A 16,646-nucleotide genomic window follows, 5' to 3' on the forward strand; every position below is an offset into this window, starting at 1 on the left:
CCACCAAGTTTCATTCCGATCCCTCCACTCTAAGCGTTTTCCAAGATTTTAGGTCCCCCCCTCCAACTCCCCCCAATGTCACCGTATCTGGTCAGGATTTAAATAAGAGCTCTGAGACACGATATCTTTCCAAATATCAAATTTCATTAAGATCCCATCACCCGTTCGTAAGTTAGAAATACTTCATTTTTTCTATTTTTTCCGAATTAACCGGCCCCCCACTCCACCGCCTCCAGATGGTCAAATCGGAGAAAATGACTATTTTTAATTTAATCTGATCTGGTCCCTGATACGCCTGCCAAATTTCATCGTCCTAGCTTACCTGGAAGTGCCTAAAGTAGCAAAACCGGGACATACAGACCGACAGAATTTGCGATTGCAATATGTCACTTGGTTAATACCAAGTGCCATAAGAAATTCTTTCAGATGCCTCAAGTCTGTCGTTTCCCTCGGTTCAGGATGCTCATTCAAATTCAAAGACTTTGAAGATAACTTCAAGTTTGCCGATACCGTTGCCTCTAGTTCTCACACAGATTCGACTACAGAGACACTGTCTACCAGCTCCACCAAAGACAACAAGCTGTCACTACCGACTTCTTCACACGATTATGACACAAACATTGAAGTGAAACATTCTGATCAGCTAACAGAAAGATCAAGAGTTGACACAAGAGCCAAGATGCAGCAGATGGAAATGACACATCCAAGCGGCAGTACATCCTCCTTGCTTGACACTGGCATCACACCCTTCTCTGACTTTGGTTTCGCAGTTATACTAAAAGAAACAAACCAATTAACACCTGGAGATATTACGTTTTTTCTTAACGAAAGATGGAAGCCAACGAACCAAGCCGAAGTTCTGGCTTCAATACAAAGACGAAAGGGGAGTAAAGCTACTCGTCGACTTAACATTGAGCTCCTTGCCCGATATCCCTGGCTTGTGGTGAGCCGTCACCAAGAACATGTGGGACTTCGGTGTAGTGTTTGTGGCATAATGAGAATCTCCAATAGTGGCGGAGGGTGGTCGGATCTGTCTGGGGGTGGGAATGGGGGCAAAAAATAGGTTGGCTCGTCTTAGAACCCCTGAAAGACTACTCAAATCTGACTGGAAAAGATGGTGCATTTACAAAACATTTCATTTCACAGTATCATAAGAATCACCAGTGTAGAGCTGCAGCGCTTTTAGCTTCTTCAAGCAAGAGCATCAAGATATCAGGAATACCCTGGACTCTGAAAGAATAAAACAAATACACCAGAACCGTGAAATATTTAAGAATTGTAAGAATTGAGAACCTATTACAGTCATTTCCCAATAGCTATAATTTTAAGATTCACAAAACTTTGTGGAAAATTAAGTAGATCAAGATAAATGTTTAGTGGTGCTCACAAAACGTTGTGCACTGGAGGATGTTACATATGGGACTTATTGTATTAATTGGAAGTAAAGACTTCCAAGACTTGAAAAAGACTTATTGCATTAGTAGGAGAATGTCATCCTAGTCTGACTTATTCGAGTCAATTACTGGTTGGAAAAAAAAAGTTAGAAGTTCATCAACTGTCAGCATACTGTAAGCTGTGGCTGGCTTCAAGACGAAGGCAAACGCTACGTGGGATTAAGTGCTCAAAATGACACTAAATTTAACATTTATAGGTCTTCTCTGCAGTGTAAAAGATGTTATGTATATCGTTATCAGGGATGCCACGGGGAGTACCAAGGTACTATTTAAATACTTTTTAATCATAGGAGTACTTTTTGAATACTTTCTGCGAAAGTAGTATTTCTATGCTTATTGTTAAAAGACGTACTTTTTCAGTACTTTTTTATGGCACTTGGTATTAACCAAGTGACATATAACAATCGCCAATTCTGTCGGTCTGTCGGTCTGTCTGTCGGTCTGTCGGTCTGTTGGTCTGTCGGTCCCGGTTTTGCTACTTTAGGCACTTCCAGGTAAGCTAGGACGATGAAATTTGGCAGGCGTATCAGGGACATGACCAGCTTAAATTAGAAATAGATGTTTTCCCAATTTAACCATCTGTGGGGAGTGAGGGGCCGGTTAATTCGTAAAAAATAGAAAAAATGAAGTATTTTTAACTTATGAGCCGGTGATGGGATCGTAATGAAATTTGATGTTTGGAATGATATTGTGTCTCAGAGCTCTTATTTTAATTTCCGACCGGATCTGATGACATTGGGGGGAGTTGGAGGGGGGAACCTAAAATCTTGGAAAACACTTAGAGTGGAGGGATCGAGATGAAACTTGATGGGAAAAATAAGCACAAGTCCCAGATACATGATTGACATAATCGGAACGGATTCGCTCTCTTCGGGGTAGTTTGGGAGGGGGGGGGGTAATTCTGAAAAATTAGGGAAAATGAGATATTTTTAACTTACGAACGGGTGATCGGATCTCAATCAAATTTGATGTTTAGAAGGATGTCGTGTCTTAGAGCTCTTGTTTTAAAGCTTGACTGGATCTGGTGACGTTGGGGGGGGGGAGTTGGGAGGGGAAACCTAAAACTTGGAAAACACTTAGAGTGGAGGGATCGGGATGAAACTTGGTGGGAAAAATAAACACAAGTCCTAGATACATGATTGACATAAGCGGAACGGATCCGCTCTCTTTGGGTTAGTTGGGGGGGGGTCTGAAAAATTAGGAAAAATGAGGTATTTTTAACTTACGAACGAGTGATCGGATCTCAATGAAATTTGATATTTAGAAGGACATCGTGGCTCAGAGCTCTTATTTTAAACCCGACCGGATCTGGTGACATTGGGGGGGGGAGATGGGAGGAGGAAACCTAAAACTTGGAAAACACTTAAAGTGGAGGGATCGGGATGAAACTTGGTGGGAAAAATAAACACAAGTCCTAGATACATGATTGACATAAACGGAACGGATCCGCTCTCTTTGGGTTAGTTGGGGGGGGGGGGGGGTTTCTGAAAAATTAGAAAAAATGAGGTATTTTTAACTTACGAACGAGCGATCGGATCTCAATGAAATTTGATATTTAGAAGGACATCGTGGCTCAGAGCTCTTATTTTAAACCCGACCGGATCCGGTGACATTGGGGGGGGGAGTTGGGAGGAGGAAACCTAAAACTTGGAAAACACTTAGAGTGGAGGAATCGGGATGAAACTTGGTGGGAAAAATAAGCACAAGTCCTAGATACATGATTGACATACACAGAACGGATCCGCTCTCTTTGGGGTAGTTGGGGGAGGGTTTAATTCTGAAAAATTAAAAAAAATGAGGTATTTTTAACTTACGAACGGGTGATTGGATCTCAATGAAATTTGATATTTAGAAGGATATCGTGTCTCAAAGCAATTATTTTAAATCCTGACCGGATCTGGTGACATTTGGGGAAGTTTGGGTGGGGGAACCTAAAATCATGAAAAACGCTTAGATTGGAGGGATCGGGATGAAACTTGGTGGGGAAAATACTCAGAAGTCTTACATACGTGATTTACATAATTGTAACGATCCGCTCTATTGGGGGGGGGGGGGCGGGGTTAATTCTGAAAAATAAGACAAAATGACGTATTTTTAACTTACGAAGGAGTGATCGGATCTTCATGAAACTTCATATTTAGAAGGAACTCATAACTCAGATCTCTTATTTTCAATATCAACCGGATCAAGTGTAATTGGGGGGGGGGGGGGTGCAGTAGGGGGGGGGACCGGAAACCTTAGAAAATACTTAAAGCGGTGAGATCAGGATGAAACTGGATGGGAAGAATAGAAACCTGTCTAAGATACGTGACTGACATAACCGGACCAGACCTGCTCTCTTTGGTGGAATTGGGGGGGGGGTGTAATTTTGAAAATTGAGGTATTTGTAACATACGAAAGGGTGACCAGATCTTAATGAAATTTGATATTTAGAAGGATCTTGTGCTTTAAAGTTCTAATTTTAAATTCCGACCAGATCCTGTGACATTGGGGGGAGTTGGAGGGGAAAACCAGAATTTTGGGAAAGCGTGAAAATTGGGGTAGTTTTATCTTACGAATAGATGATCGGATCTTAATGAAATTTGATTTTTAGAAGGAATTCATTTCTCAGAGCTCTTATTTCAAATCCCGACCAGGTCTTTTGACATTGGGGGGAGTTGGAGGGGGAAATCTTGGAAAAACACTTGGAGTGGAGGAATCGGGATGAACCTTGGTGGATAGAATAAACAAATGTCCTTTATACGTGATTGACAGAATCGTACTGGATTCGTTATCTTTTGGGGAGTTGGGGGGAGGGGTTCAGTGATTTGGCGAGTTTGGTGCTTCTGGGCGTGCTAGGACGATGAAAATTGGTAGGCGTGTCAGGGAGCTGCACAGTTTGACTTGATAAAGTCGTTTTCCCAGATTCGACCATCTGGGGGGGCTAAAGGGAGAGGAAAAATTAGAAAAAATTAGGTATTTATAACTTACGAGTGGGTGATCGGATCTTAATAAATTTTGATATTTAGAAGGACATCGTGACTGAGAGCTCTTATTTTAAATCCTGACCGGCATTGAGCCTCTTATTTTCCTTTTTAAATCAATGTATTGATTCATAGAATTTTGTTAGAGCTCATACCATATGATCTCTTGGCTCTTAGCTCTTCTCGCCTCGTCACAAGTGCCATATGAGCTCTTAGCTCTTGTTTTTTTTTTATAGTAGCGTCTTTTTAAAATTTAACGTTCAAGAAAACAACTTGCTCAGTAGCTGTCCTTTTCCCCGTGAAAAGGAACGTTATCCGTTTTTTTTTTTTTTGTTTTTTTTTTACAAGCATTCCTGTAACGAGAATTAAGACAACATACTAAAATTTCCATTTATCGATTGTTCTCTTGTTATGCTAACACATAGACGTTACATTATATTACACGCCACATACAGACAGCCAAGGCCGTATCAAGGGGAAGGGATTTAGGGGGGTTTGAATCCCCCCTCCCCTTCAAAATTTTTTCCCAACTCGTTAAAAACTTAACGAAAATGAATATAAACAAATTTTTGATGCGTTTTCTAATTTTTTTTTTAAAACCTCCAGAAAAAATCTTTTGTAACCCCCTCCCCCGAAAAAATCCTGGATACGGCCCGGTAGAGACCATTTGAGTTATTTCAGCCATAGTTTAGATAGACATCTAGAAAAAAGAATAATCGTACAGGACTAAATATAGGTAAATATTATTTTGAAAAGGATAGGTGGTAAAGATTATAAGAAGTTATTTCAAAATAAAACATTATAATATAGGCACTTCATTATTAAGGTACTAGAGGAGTCTTTGGTGCCCACTCTCTTCCTGAAATACTAGACTAAAAAAACACTCTCTTAAAATCAAAGATCTTAAAACCAGTAGTTATATAGGATACCGCTGTTTGTTTTGTTGATGAATGTTTTACAACATATTTTGAACATTATTTATTCCGTTACGTTTGATAAAATTATTACTATCCTAATTTCCGGAAATGTTTTTTCTCGAAATTTGTCTTTTATCAGGTTTTTTCAATCCCTTCTAGTTTAACCGTTTACCCCACCCCCTCCCTAACTTAATGCTTGATTATAATCCAAGGTTCCAAGCAAAAGTGTAATATTACGCAATGGCACTATGAACAGCTGCTAGTTAGAAATATTCAAACTACAAAAATGATAGAAGCTGTCAAAGTGAGTGCATTTTCGATTACAGAAAGCCAGTATCAATGTTCAGGCACCAATGATGTAAATTGGAGAATGGGCTACCTCGCCCTCTCTAATTTTAGCATTTAATAACAGCTCCAGGCGTAATTGGAGGGGGCGTGACGTTAATTTAACCAGAGGTGAATTTCAAAACCAATAGTTAACAAGTTTTGAGGTAATAGAAAAAAAATTGGGAAATTTAGGAAGAAAACACGTTACAAAAACAATTATTACTTCATATTATGCAGAAAATTTGCTGTTAAAACATTTGAGATGCTCTTCCACTGTATTTTACCACTAAAACTCCCTAATATGCCAATATATAGCAGCCAAAATTATATATATTTTTTTGTACTTTTTTCCCATCTTCCAGCGTTTCAACCTGGCTAGCCATAAATTGAATAAACGCTGACAGAATCAGTAAGTGGAAGAAAATAAATGGGAAGTACATAATTTGGGCTATATATTTGCAGATTCGAGGGATGGGTAAATATGTTTTTACTGATTCCAGTTTTCTGTCACATTTTTAAAGAAAATTTTAAAGGAACACTAAAGCCGCTGAAAGTGAACATCCAGGGAGGAGATGTGTTTACATATAGTTACACCCCATATAAATTGCTGTTTTCTGTCGTGTTAAGTCATTGGAGAACTAGCCGTAGAGGAATACAAAAAAATAATTCTGACTTGCATGCAAAGCCAAAGAGTAACTAAGATGTTAAAATGTTGCGCAAAACGCAACACGCGGCAAATTTTTTGAGAGGTGGTACTTTTTATGACGTAAGGTTTTTTCATATAAACACCAGTTGCGCAAACATTTTTCAAAAGCAACATATAGCTATCGTCGCGACATTAACTGGCGTTGCGTCAAAACCGGATGCTCCCGCAGTCAGAAACTGGATTCCACAGCCTATATAGAACGCATAGACGGATATCAAATGAACTAACATCATTTTTATACGATCCTAATAAGGGGGGGGGGTCAACGCCAGAATTAACGGTCAATATGCGCTGATTGGCTGTGGGAGCACCGGAGGTTAACGCCTAGTCTAATCTCAAGATGTGTGTTGAAATCGTTCTAATAATTTCGTTGGAATGGCAATTGTAAATGTTAGCTGTCGCATAAATTATTTTGACTCACCGCTCTGTTTACTTATAATCCAAATGATGCCCGGATAAACATCACCCGTATCTATAGATAAATACGAGGCAACGAAGCGAATCAGGGGATTGAAACAATGTTATCTGATTGAACCCTAAAAGGTTCTTCAAAAATTGCCTTAGCCGACGGTGTTTCACGTCGCCTAGGCGGGGTATTGGGTAAAGTTTTCAACTAGCAATAATCGCACCTCGGATAAACCTCATTGGTTACGATACTGCCACTGCGCAAAGTTATTTATTATAGGAATATGCTCATCTACTAATATAATTTGACTAATAAAAAGTGTATAAATTGCGTCTAATTTTTTAAGCTCAAATATGACACTGAATAATTTAAATTTGATATTTTCCGGTAAATGTTAAACTAAAGAATATAACTTACCGTATGATTCTTGAATAATTGTAAACAACAAAGAGAAACAAACACGAACAAGTTTTTTTCAAGTAAATGATTAAAAATGCTAGGGACCTCTCATTCGATACTGCAACACCTATGTAAAAACATGCCAAATTAAATGGATAAGGGATACTAAATACGGAATTGAAGGTCAGGAAATTTTTCGTTTGGATCGGCGAATTATTATAAGAAACAAAATAAATCTCTGAAATTTTTTTTTAAAGTAAATGACGGAAAATAATACGAGCTTGTCACTTGATGCTAGTGTTCCTGATCTATTGATGCAACACGCCAAATTAAATGAATGAAGGAACAAAGTGGATATAGAATGTCAGAAAATTTTTCATTTCTGATTCAGAGCTTTCTTACTTCATGGCAAACTTCAAATTAGGTACGTGTAGTTGATTTAAGAGCTATTACAGAGTATATGGCTACAAATAGCGGAGGTAATGGCATAGGACTCCTGCTCTGAAAGATAAGAATCCTATAGAATATGATTTCTAGGGATGGGGGAGGGGAGGCCAGAAATATATGTCTAATCTCTCTTTATTTTCGGGAACATATCTGGTCTACAAAATTATTATGAATATAAAGAGTAACATTAAAGCCTGAAACTAGCCAAATTTATTTTGTAGACTATAGGAGGGGGACTGTACCCTCCTACCCCCTCGTGGTCGTAGTAAATTCGGAGGATTTTCATTTAATCGGAAATTAATCAATGCAATCTGGTGTCTTTTATAAAAGCAAAAAGTGAGTTAAAAGCAGCAAACCCCTGTTCTAGACGGGGGTTCCAGTGACGATCTTCTCTGAGCTGAGAGAACAATAGAAAGATCTATAGATTTGATCTTTCTTGCTACTAAATCTGTATCAATAGATACAAATGTCGTGACGGTCCCTGTTATTCAGCCACACAGAATCAAGCTTGTCTTTGGGGAGTATATGGCGAAGTTTCAGTGGTCAATGCAGTCCATACTTTGCCAGCAGCCGAATCTATAAAGGCTCTGTAGATTTTCAAAAGGGAGTCTTTAGTTCCACGAAAAATTGATCCATTAAAATGACAGAAGTCTCTTAATATGAGTCTCCGAAATATACCTATACAAGGTGATACCTGGTGATCAGTTCCAGGGCTAGTAAGTAAATCAAACAGTTGGGGATAACAACCTTTAAGTAAGGAGCGACTCAATCCAATAGTAACTGAAACTCTAAGAAATGGGATTTTGATAACAATATATACATCAAAAGGATTGACTTTTTAAATTGTTTCTAAATATGTAAAATTAATTAAGTTTAATGTGTCCATCAAAAGCTACGAGCCTGATAAAATTTGCGTGATTTTTGAGAAAATGGACAAACACCCGTGCAGAAGATCAGTGCCTTATGGAGTAATATTCTGTATGGACTTGTGCTAGTTTTGTTCAGATTTCTTGAGCAATGCTTTGCCGTTTACTTTTTCGCCTAAATAAATTACGTGTCTATATTGTAAGGATAAAAATCCCAGAAATAATTACTTTCTAAGACGAAACAAAAGAGGACTATATGTAGCTTGGACTTGGCTCACTTTTACACCGTATAAGGGCTTAAGAAATAAATACTAGAATCGTTACATCAAAAGAATTGCATTTTTATGCGGATTTTAAATATATAAGTTTCATCAAGTTTTGTATTACCTACCAAAAGTTACGTGCCTGAGAAAATGTGCCTCATTTTAGAAAATAGGGGGAAACATCCCCTAAAAGTAACAGAATCTTAACAGAAATTACACCCTCCGATTCAGCGTATCAGAAAACCCTACTGTAGAAGTTGCAAGCTCCTATCTACAATAATGCGGAATTTTGTATTTTTTGCCACAAGACAGATCACGGATGCGTGTTTATTTGTTTGTTTGTTTGTTGTTTTTTTTTTTTATCTTTCCATGGAAGAATTTATCGTGAGGGAAGAGAATTTCCATGAAGGGGCCGCAGATTTTCTAGTATTACTTAAAATAACAATGAGAAAATAAATAAAAAAAGTTTTTTCAGCTGTAAGTAAGGTGCAGCATTAAAACCTAAAACAAACAGAAATTATTACGTATATAAGGGGGTTGGTTTCCTTCACAATATCTCCTCCACAATAAGCCACACTACCAAGCACAACTAGGCCTCCTTCCCCACCCCTTTTTGTTATCAAAATCTTCCGATCAAAACTATGAGAAAGTCATTTAGTCAAAAAAAAAAAAAATATGCAAATTTCGTTTTAATTATTCATGTACGGTAGGCCATAATATTATGGATATTATGGAAAATGTTTCATACTGTTTATAAAAATCTAAAGATAAAGTAATAAATTAATTGAATATTATTTGAGCATTGCAACCGAAACTGATTTTTTGACAAACTTTGTTATTCGTATTCTTATAAAGTCTTTGACAATCTTTGTCAAATTTCTCGGCCTTTTGGCTAAGATCAAAGTGTAGTATCTGTTCTTATCAGCTTAATATCTGATACGGCTCCTACATGGGGCCCAGAATATTAAACTGATTTTTGGAAACCGGAGGGATGTCGGGGCTTGCTCCGCTCCCTTCACGCGTTGGCCCGGTATTGCAGTACCTCCGGGATCGGCGCACCCCTTTCGAGGGGAAACCGTCCATGAATCCGAATCAATTCTATGCGTTATACGGTATTCAAATTGAAGAGAAACTGCACATACATGTAGCTACCTAGTCATTAAATATATTCGGAATTTTTTATTTTCATCCGAAAAGAAGAACCAGTGTATATAATTTACAAAAATTAAAAGGTAAAAAAGCCAGTGACTACTCGGCATAGTTAATTTAAAGTGCCCAAGCTGGATCAAAGTTCTCATGCATCTTTATCGAAAATAGTTCATAATTATAAACTGCTGAAATTTCATATTGAACCAATATTCGATAAAATTGCTGAAGTGATTGTTTTTGGCCTCAGACGACTTGGTTCTGCGGCGAGTTGTTGATATTCGTAATGGCTAAAGCCCCCAATGGTTTTTGGCGAGAAAATAATTGGTATAGTCAGTAGAACGGCCACTGGGCTCTTAGAAATTAAAAGTTTCGATTTTTCAGTCGTATTGATGAAAGAGCGAGAAACCCCTGATTTTCTTTTCTCATAAAGATAAAGTTGCATTTAAATGATTAAGACGTTTGCATATGAAAATGAAATGGGACATTGCTATTTTCAAAAATAATTTAGAGACTTGATTCACTGCTGTGAAAAAGTTTTCTAAAGCTGCATGTGTTTAATAAATTAGAGTTTCCGAATGGCATTCAAAGCAACCGGGTTTATGTCGAAAGATATTAGTAAAATGTTAGATTTCTACCAATTCATACTTACCTGGCTGGGGAGCTGCCTTGATCATGAAGGAGGCGCTCCCAGGGTGAGGCCTTTCCATTGCACTTCGGATTGGCTGACCCCTGTGATTACCCCAAATGGGGGTAACTCAACAGCGTAATTTTTGGTAGTGGGGGACTGCGTTCGCGCGGACCCCTGTCCACATATTGAAAAGTTTTGTTTTTCCTTTGAGCCCATCGTTTAGGTCACATAGTTGTGAGTTGAAAAAAGAAAGTATACAAGTTGATGTTGTTAAGATTTGAGTAAAATTGATCATTTGGCCCTATTGAAAAAATTAATTTTCTGATAAACTTACATATTTGAAATATTACGGAGAGGGTTGAGCGTATACTCTATAGAAGATGGTTCTGGAATTTTCTCCAGAACATGTCTGAAATAAATATATTTTGTTTTTCTTAGTCTTGTGTTAAAGCAAAGGATGGTATCAATGACCAGTCGCCATAATTAAATTAAATTGCCTAAACTCATTGAGTTCCTGATGCATTTTGTTTTTAAAAATACTCTGTAATTATTAAATACTGATTTTTAAATTGAACCAGGAATCGAATCCAATTGCTGAAATTTAAATTAAGTCACAAAGGCTAGTCTTAAAAAGTGAAATGCCCTTGGTCACCACACATTTCATCAAGTCAATAGCATTGGCAACATATCAAACTAAAAGTTATCTATGTTTGATAAGTGCCTGATTACTGAATATTTATATTATTTTCTGCGGATGTAGTTTTGATACCATGTCATTAAAGTTGCCCATGAATTGCTGCTCATTGAATATGTTTTCTCATCATATGATTTTTTGGCCCGTATTTAATTGGTTGAATATTGGATTTTTGTTGCTTTCGAACCTTGTTAAAAAAAAACATGAGGATTTACTAGGATTTATTTTTATATACTCAAGTCAATCTTGGCAATTTTCATAGCTCTGGCCTCTCCTCATATCGAGTTAATCTTTCGCCTTTTACTAAAGATTACCGTGGGGAGGGGCACTTGATGAGTCTTAACAAATTTTTGAATGCCGAAAGGCAGACTAGCCTATACTACTGTAGTATGTTTGAATATTTCTAGACTACGTATCTCTTGATTATGGGGTCGGACAAGTAGGCTAACCCTGGAAAATGCAGAATATGAACAAAAATCCAATCTTTTCAAAAATGAAAAACAAATTGTGAAGTTATGGGCAGATAGCGAAAAGGGACAGTAATTGTGAAATATGGCACACCTTCCAGAGGTATCTAAATAAGCTATGTTTATAGTGAAGTAGACGTGATTAGTGTTGTTATTTGCCTAGTTGGCTATAGCTCTTCAGTTGACAAGTTCCTGGCTAAGTATTTGCTGTTATCTTTTGCAGATTACAACCAGGGAAGCGAATTTTGGGCGGGTAAGGGATGCTCGACGGCACTCTTGGTTTGGTGCAATAACTTGCCAAGTCCTAGGTGCTCTTGAGCCCCCATTCTCTTGGGGTCCTCATTCCTCCCTCGTCTAAGAACAGTATTTCCATTCCAGTTTAGGAGGTTCCTCTAAAATGAGGAGTTTTGATATTTTATAGGGGCAAATTCTTTGATTTGGGGATTCCATGGGTTTCTAAACACACTACTCTGTCTGGCGGGAGAAAACGATTCAAGAGACAATGCTCTGTGTGAAATGCTCTGTGTGTGAAGGGAAAAGAGAATCAACAGGCGATTCTCCATGTGAAGGGAGAACGAGAAAAGGGTCTCTGAGGAAGGAGAAGCCTGGAGCTTAAACGCAAATATAACACAAATATATATAATATAAAAATATATATTTTGGGGTATTTTTGTGAAAGCAAGTGAAAAAACAAGACAATTATTCTCTCTGGATTTTGAAAAAAAAAAAAAAAAAAAAAACTTGAATCAACAGGCGATTCTCCATGTGAAGGGAGAACGAGAAAATGGTCTCTGAGGAAGGAGAAGCCTGGAGCTTAAATGCAAATATAACGCAGATAAATATATATATATATATATATATATATATATATATATATATATATATATATATATATATATATATATATATATATGTATATATATATATATGTATATCATTTACTTTTTTATAGTGGCATAAATAAAGGTATTTTATAGTACTATAAAGGTAAATATGTACTTAAAAAAAAAAAAATTGTAGATACTTGAATTTTTAGGTTGACGTTAGTTTTGACAAGATTTTGGAAGAAACTATATTTCAAGGGGACGGGGGCAAAATGAGGCTTGGGGGAGGGGAAAACCAAGGTGTGGAAGGGGCAGTTGCCAACCTCCTTCCCAATAGTAAATTACCCCCCCCCCCCACTTTGTATGGTTCGAACCTTACAGTTGTTTAATAAGCTTAGACTCAAATTCTACGATAAAACTGGAATTATGCTTGAAGGCCATCTATTCTTCAAGACAGTCTTCTGGCTACATTGTTAGTAATAAGATGGAATTATAGAATTAATCAAGTAAATGACAAATGAAAAGGATAAATAGTTTTAAAATAAAGTAAGCAATCATTTATCTGATAAAGCCCAGGGATGGATTTATCTCCCCCGGGCTGTGTCTGGAAAATCATTTTGGAGAGAGTGATTGAAAAATAAAAAATAAAAACCCATCGGAAACTTGTTTATATTCATTGCGTTACGTTTTAAAGAGTCGGACAAAATAGGTTATTAGCCTGCTGGATTCAGCCTTGAACTCCAGTTTCCATGAATTGACGCTTTTGATCAATACCAGTGATTTCAACTGGTGGATTGACAATTTTTATTGCAAATAAAGCTGTGTTTTTGGGGTATTTTTGTAAATGCAAGTGAAAAAACAAGAGAATTGTTCTCTCTGGATTTTGAAAAAAAAAAAAAAAAATACTTGTATCTGTCCTCCGTCCCCTTAATTACCGCGAATTAACGTCATTCCCTGGTTCTGATCATTGTCAGCTAAAGGGCCATGACAATATATCTCTGATTTAAGGCTCATCTTTTCTGATTTTCGCTTTTTGAATGACAATTTTGTCCAAGTCTCGATTGGAAAGTTTATCGTTTACCATTAAAATTTTGAGATAAACTTTGATATTATGGAAAATGTTTCATACTGTTTATAAAAATCTAAAGATAAAGTAATAAATTAATTGAATATTATTTGAGCATTGCAACCGAAACTGATTTTTTGACAAACTTTGTTATTCGTATTCTTATAAAGTCTTTGACAATCTTTGTCGAATTATCGCTTCTCGGCCTTTTGGCTAAGATCAAAGTGTAGTATCTGTTCTTATCAGCTTAATATCTGATACGGCCCCTACATGGGGCCCAGAATATTAAACTGATTTTTGGAAACCGGAGGGATGTCGGGGCTTGCTCCGCTCCCTTCACGCGTTGGCCCGGTATTGCAGTACCTCCGGGATCGGCGCACCCCTTTCGAGGGGAAACCAAAGTCCATGAATCCGAATCAATTCTATGCGTTATACGGTATTCAAATTGAAGAGAAACTGCACATACATGTAGCTACCTAGTCATTAAATATATTCGGAATTTTTTTATTTTCATCCGAAAAGAAGAACCAGTGTATATAATTTACAAAAATTAAAAGGTAAAAAAGCCAGTGACTACTCGGCATAGTTAATTTAAAGTGCCCAAGCTGGATCAAAGTTCTCATGCATCTTTATCGAAAATAGTTCATAATTATAAACTGCTGAAATTTCATATTGAACCAATATTCGATAAAATTGCTGAAGTGATTGTTTTTGGCCTCAGACGACTTGGTTCTGCGGCGAATATATTTGCGGCGAAAAAAAAAAAAAACTTGAATCAACAGGCGATTCTCCATGTGAAGGGAGAACGAGAAAATGGTCTCTGAGGAAGGAGAAGCCTGGAGCTTAAATGCAAATATAACGCAGATAAATATATATATATATATATATATATATATATATATATATATATATATATATATATATATATATATATATGTATATATATATATATGTATATCATTTACTTTTTTATAGTGGCATAAATAAAGGTATTTTATAGTACTATAAAGGTAAATATGTACTTAAAAAAAAAAAAATTGTAGATACTTGAATTTTTAGGTTGACGTTAGTTTTGACAAGATTTTGGAAGAAACTATATTTCAAGGGGACGGGGGCAAAATGAGGCTTGGGGGAGGGGAAAACCAAGGTGTGGAAGGGGCAGTTGCCAACCTCCTTCCCAATAGTAAATTACCCCCCCCCCCCCACTTTGTATGGTTCGAACCTTACAGTTGTTTAATAAGCTTAGACTCAAATTCTACGATAAAACTGGAATTATGCTTGAAGGCCATCTATTCTTCAAGACAGTCTTCTGGCTATATTGTTAGTAATAAGATGGAATTATAGAATTAATCAAGTAAATGACAAATGAAAAGGATAAATAGTTTTAAAATAAAGTAAGCAATCATTTATCTGATAAAGCCCAGGGATGGATTTATCTCCCCCGGGCTGTGTCTGGAAAATCATTTTGGAGGGAGTGATTGAAAAATAAAAAATAAAAACCCATCGGAAACTTGTTTATATTCATTGCGTTACGTTTTAAAGAGTCGGACAAAATAGGTTATTAGCCTGCTGGATTCAGCCTTGAACTCCAGTTTCCATGAATTGACGCTTTTGATCAATACCAGTGATTTCAACTGGTGGATTGACAATTTTTATTGCAAATAAAGCTGTGTTTTTGGGGTATTTTTGTAAATGCAAGTGAAAAAACAAGAGAATTGTTCTCTCTGGATTTTGAAAAAAAAAAAAAAATACTTGTATCTGTCCTCCGTCCCCTTAATTACCGCGAATTAACGTCAAATATAACACAAATATATATAATATAAAAATATATATTTTGGGGTATTTTTGTGAAAGCAAGTGAAAAAACAAGACAATTATTCTCTCTGGATTTTGAAAAAAAAAAAAAAAAAAAACTTGAATCAACAGGCGATTCTCCATGTGAAGGGAGAACGAGAAAAGGGTCTCTGAGGAAGGAGAAGCCTGGAGCTTAAACGCAAATATAACACAAATATATATAATATAAAAATATATATTTTGGGGTATTTTTGTGAAAGCAAGTGAAAAAACAAGACAATTATTCTCTCTGGATTTTGAAAAAAAAAAAAAAAAAACTTGAATCAACAGGCGATTCTCCATGTGAAGGGAGAACGAGAAAATGGTCTCTGAGGAAGGAGAAGCCTGGAGCTTAAATGCAAATATAACGCAGATAAATATATATATATATATATATATATATATATATATGTATATATATATATATGTATATATATATATGTATATCATTTACTTTTTTATAGTGGCATAAATAAAGGTATTTTATAGTACTATAAAGGTAAAAATGTACTTAAAAAAAAAAAATTGTAGATACTTGAATTTTTAGGTTGACGTTAGTTTTGACAAGATTTTGGAAGAAACTATATTTCAAGGGGACGGGGGCAAAATGAGGCTTGGGGGAGGGGAAAACCAAGGTGTGGAAGGGGCAGTTGCCAACCTCCTTCCCAATAGTAAATTACCCCCCCCCCCCCCACTTTGTATGGTTCGAACCTTACAGTTGTTTAATAAGCTTAGACTCAAATTCTACGATAAAACTGGAATTATGCTTGAAGGCCATCTATTCTTCAAGACAGTCTTCTGGCTACATTGTTAGTAATAAGATGGAATTATAGAATTAATCAAGTAAATGACAAATGAAAAGGATAAATAGTTTTAAAATAAAGTAAGCAATCATTTATCTGATAAAGCCCAGGGATGGATTTATCTCCCCCGGGCTGTGTCTGGAAAATCATTTTGGAGGGAGTGATTGAAAAATAAAAAATAAAAACCCATCGGAAACTTGTTTAAATTCATTGCGTTACGTTTTAAAGAGTCGGACAAAATAGGTTATTAGCCTGCTGGATTCAGCCTTGAACTCCAGTTTCCATGAATTGACGCTTTTGATCAATACCAGTGATTTCAACTGGTGGATTGACAATTTTTATTGCAAATAAAGCTGTGTTTTTGGGGTATTTTTGTAAATGCAAGTGAAAAAACAAGAGAATTGTTCTCTCTGGATTTTGAAAAAAAAAAAAAA

The 16,646-nt window shown here is 36.5% G+C and overlaps 5 non-coding genes across 5 annotated transcripts; 4 read left to right on the forward strand and 1 right to left on the reverse strand.

Annotated features, from left to right (window-relative positions):
• Positions 1 to 6,900: 6,900 nt before the first annotated feature.
• On the reverse strand, positions 6,901 to 7,041 carry LOC136035930 (U4 spliceosomal RNA). The gene has a single exon (XR_010619573.1). It is a non-coding gene; the product is annotated as a U4 spliceosomal RNA (small nuclear RNA).
• Positions 7,042 to 9,623: 2,582 nt separating this feature from the next.
• LOC136035913 (U2 spliceosomal RNA) lies at positions 9,624 to 9,812 on the forward strand. The gene has a single exon (XR_010619560.1). It is a non-coding gene; the product is annotated as a U2 spliceosomal RNA (small nuclear RNA).
• Positions 9,813 to 10,538: 726 nt separating this feature from the next.
• LOC136035883 (U1 spliceosomal RNA) lies at positions 10,539 to 10,702 on the forward strand. Its single transcript, XR_010619533.1, has one exon. It is a non-coding gene; the product is annotated as a U1 spliceosomal RNA (small nuclear RNA).
• Positions 10,703 to 11,479: 777 nt separating this feature from the next.
• Positions 11,480 to 11,595, forward strand: LOC136035931 (U5 spliceosomal RNA). Its single transcript, XR_010619574.1, has one exon. It is a non-coding gene; the product is annotated as a U5 spliceosomal RNA (small nuclear RNA).
• Positions 11,596 to 13,769: 2,174 nt separating this feature from the next.
• Positions 13,770 to 13,961, forward strand: LOC136035901 (U2 spliceosomal RNA). The gene has a single exon (XR_010619549.1). It is a non-coding gene; the product is annotated as a U2 spliceosomal RNA (small nuclear RNA).
• The last annotated feature ends 2,685 nt before the right edge of the window (positions 13,962 to 16,646 follow it).

Source organism: Artemia franciscana, chromosome 14 (genome assembly GCF_032884065.1).
Source record: "Artemia franciscana chromosome 14, ASM3288406v1, whole genome shotgun sequence".
NCBI lineage: Eukaryota > Metazoa > Arthropoda > Branchiopoda > Anostraca > Artemiidae > Artemia > Artemia franciscana.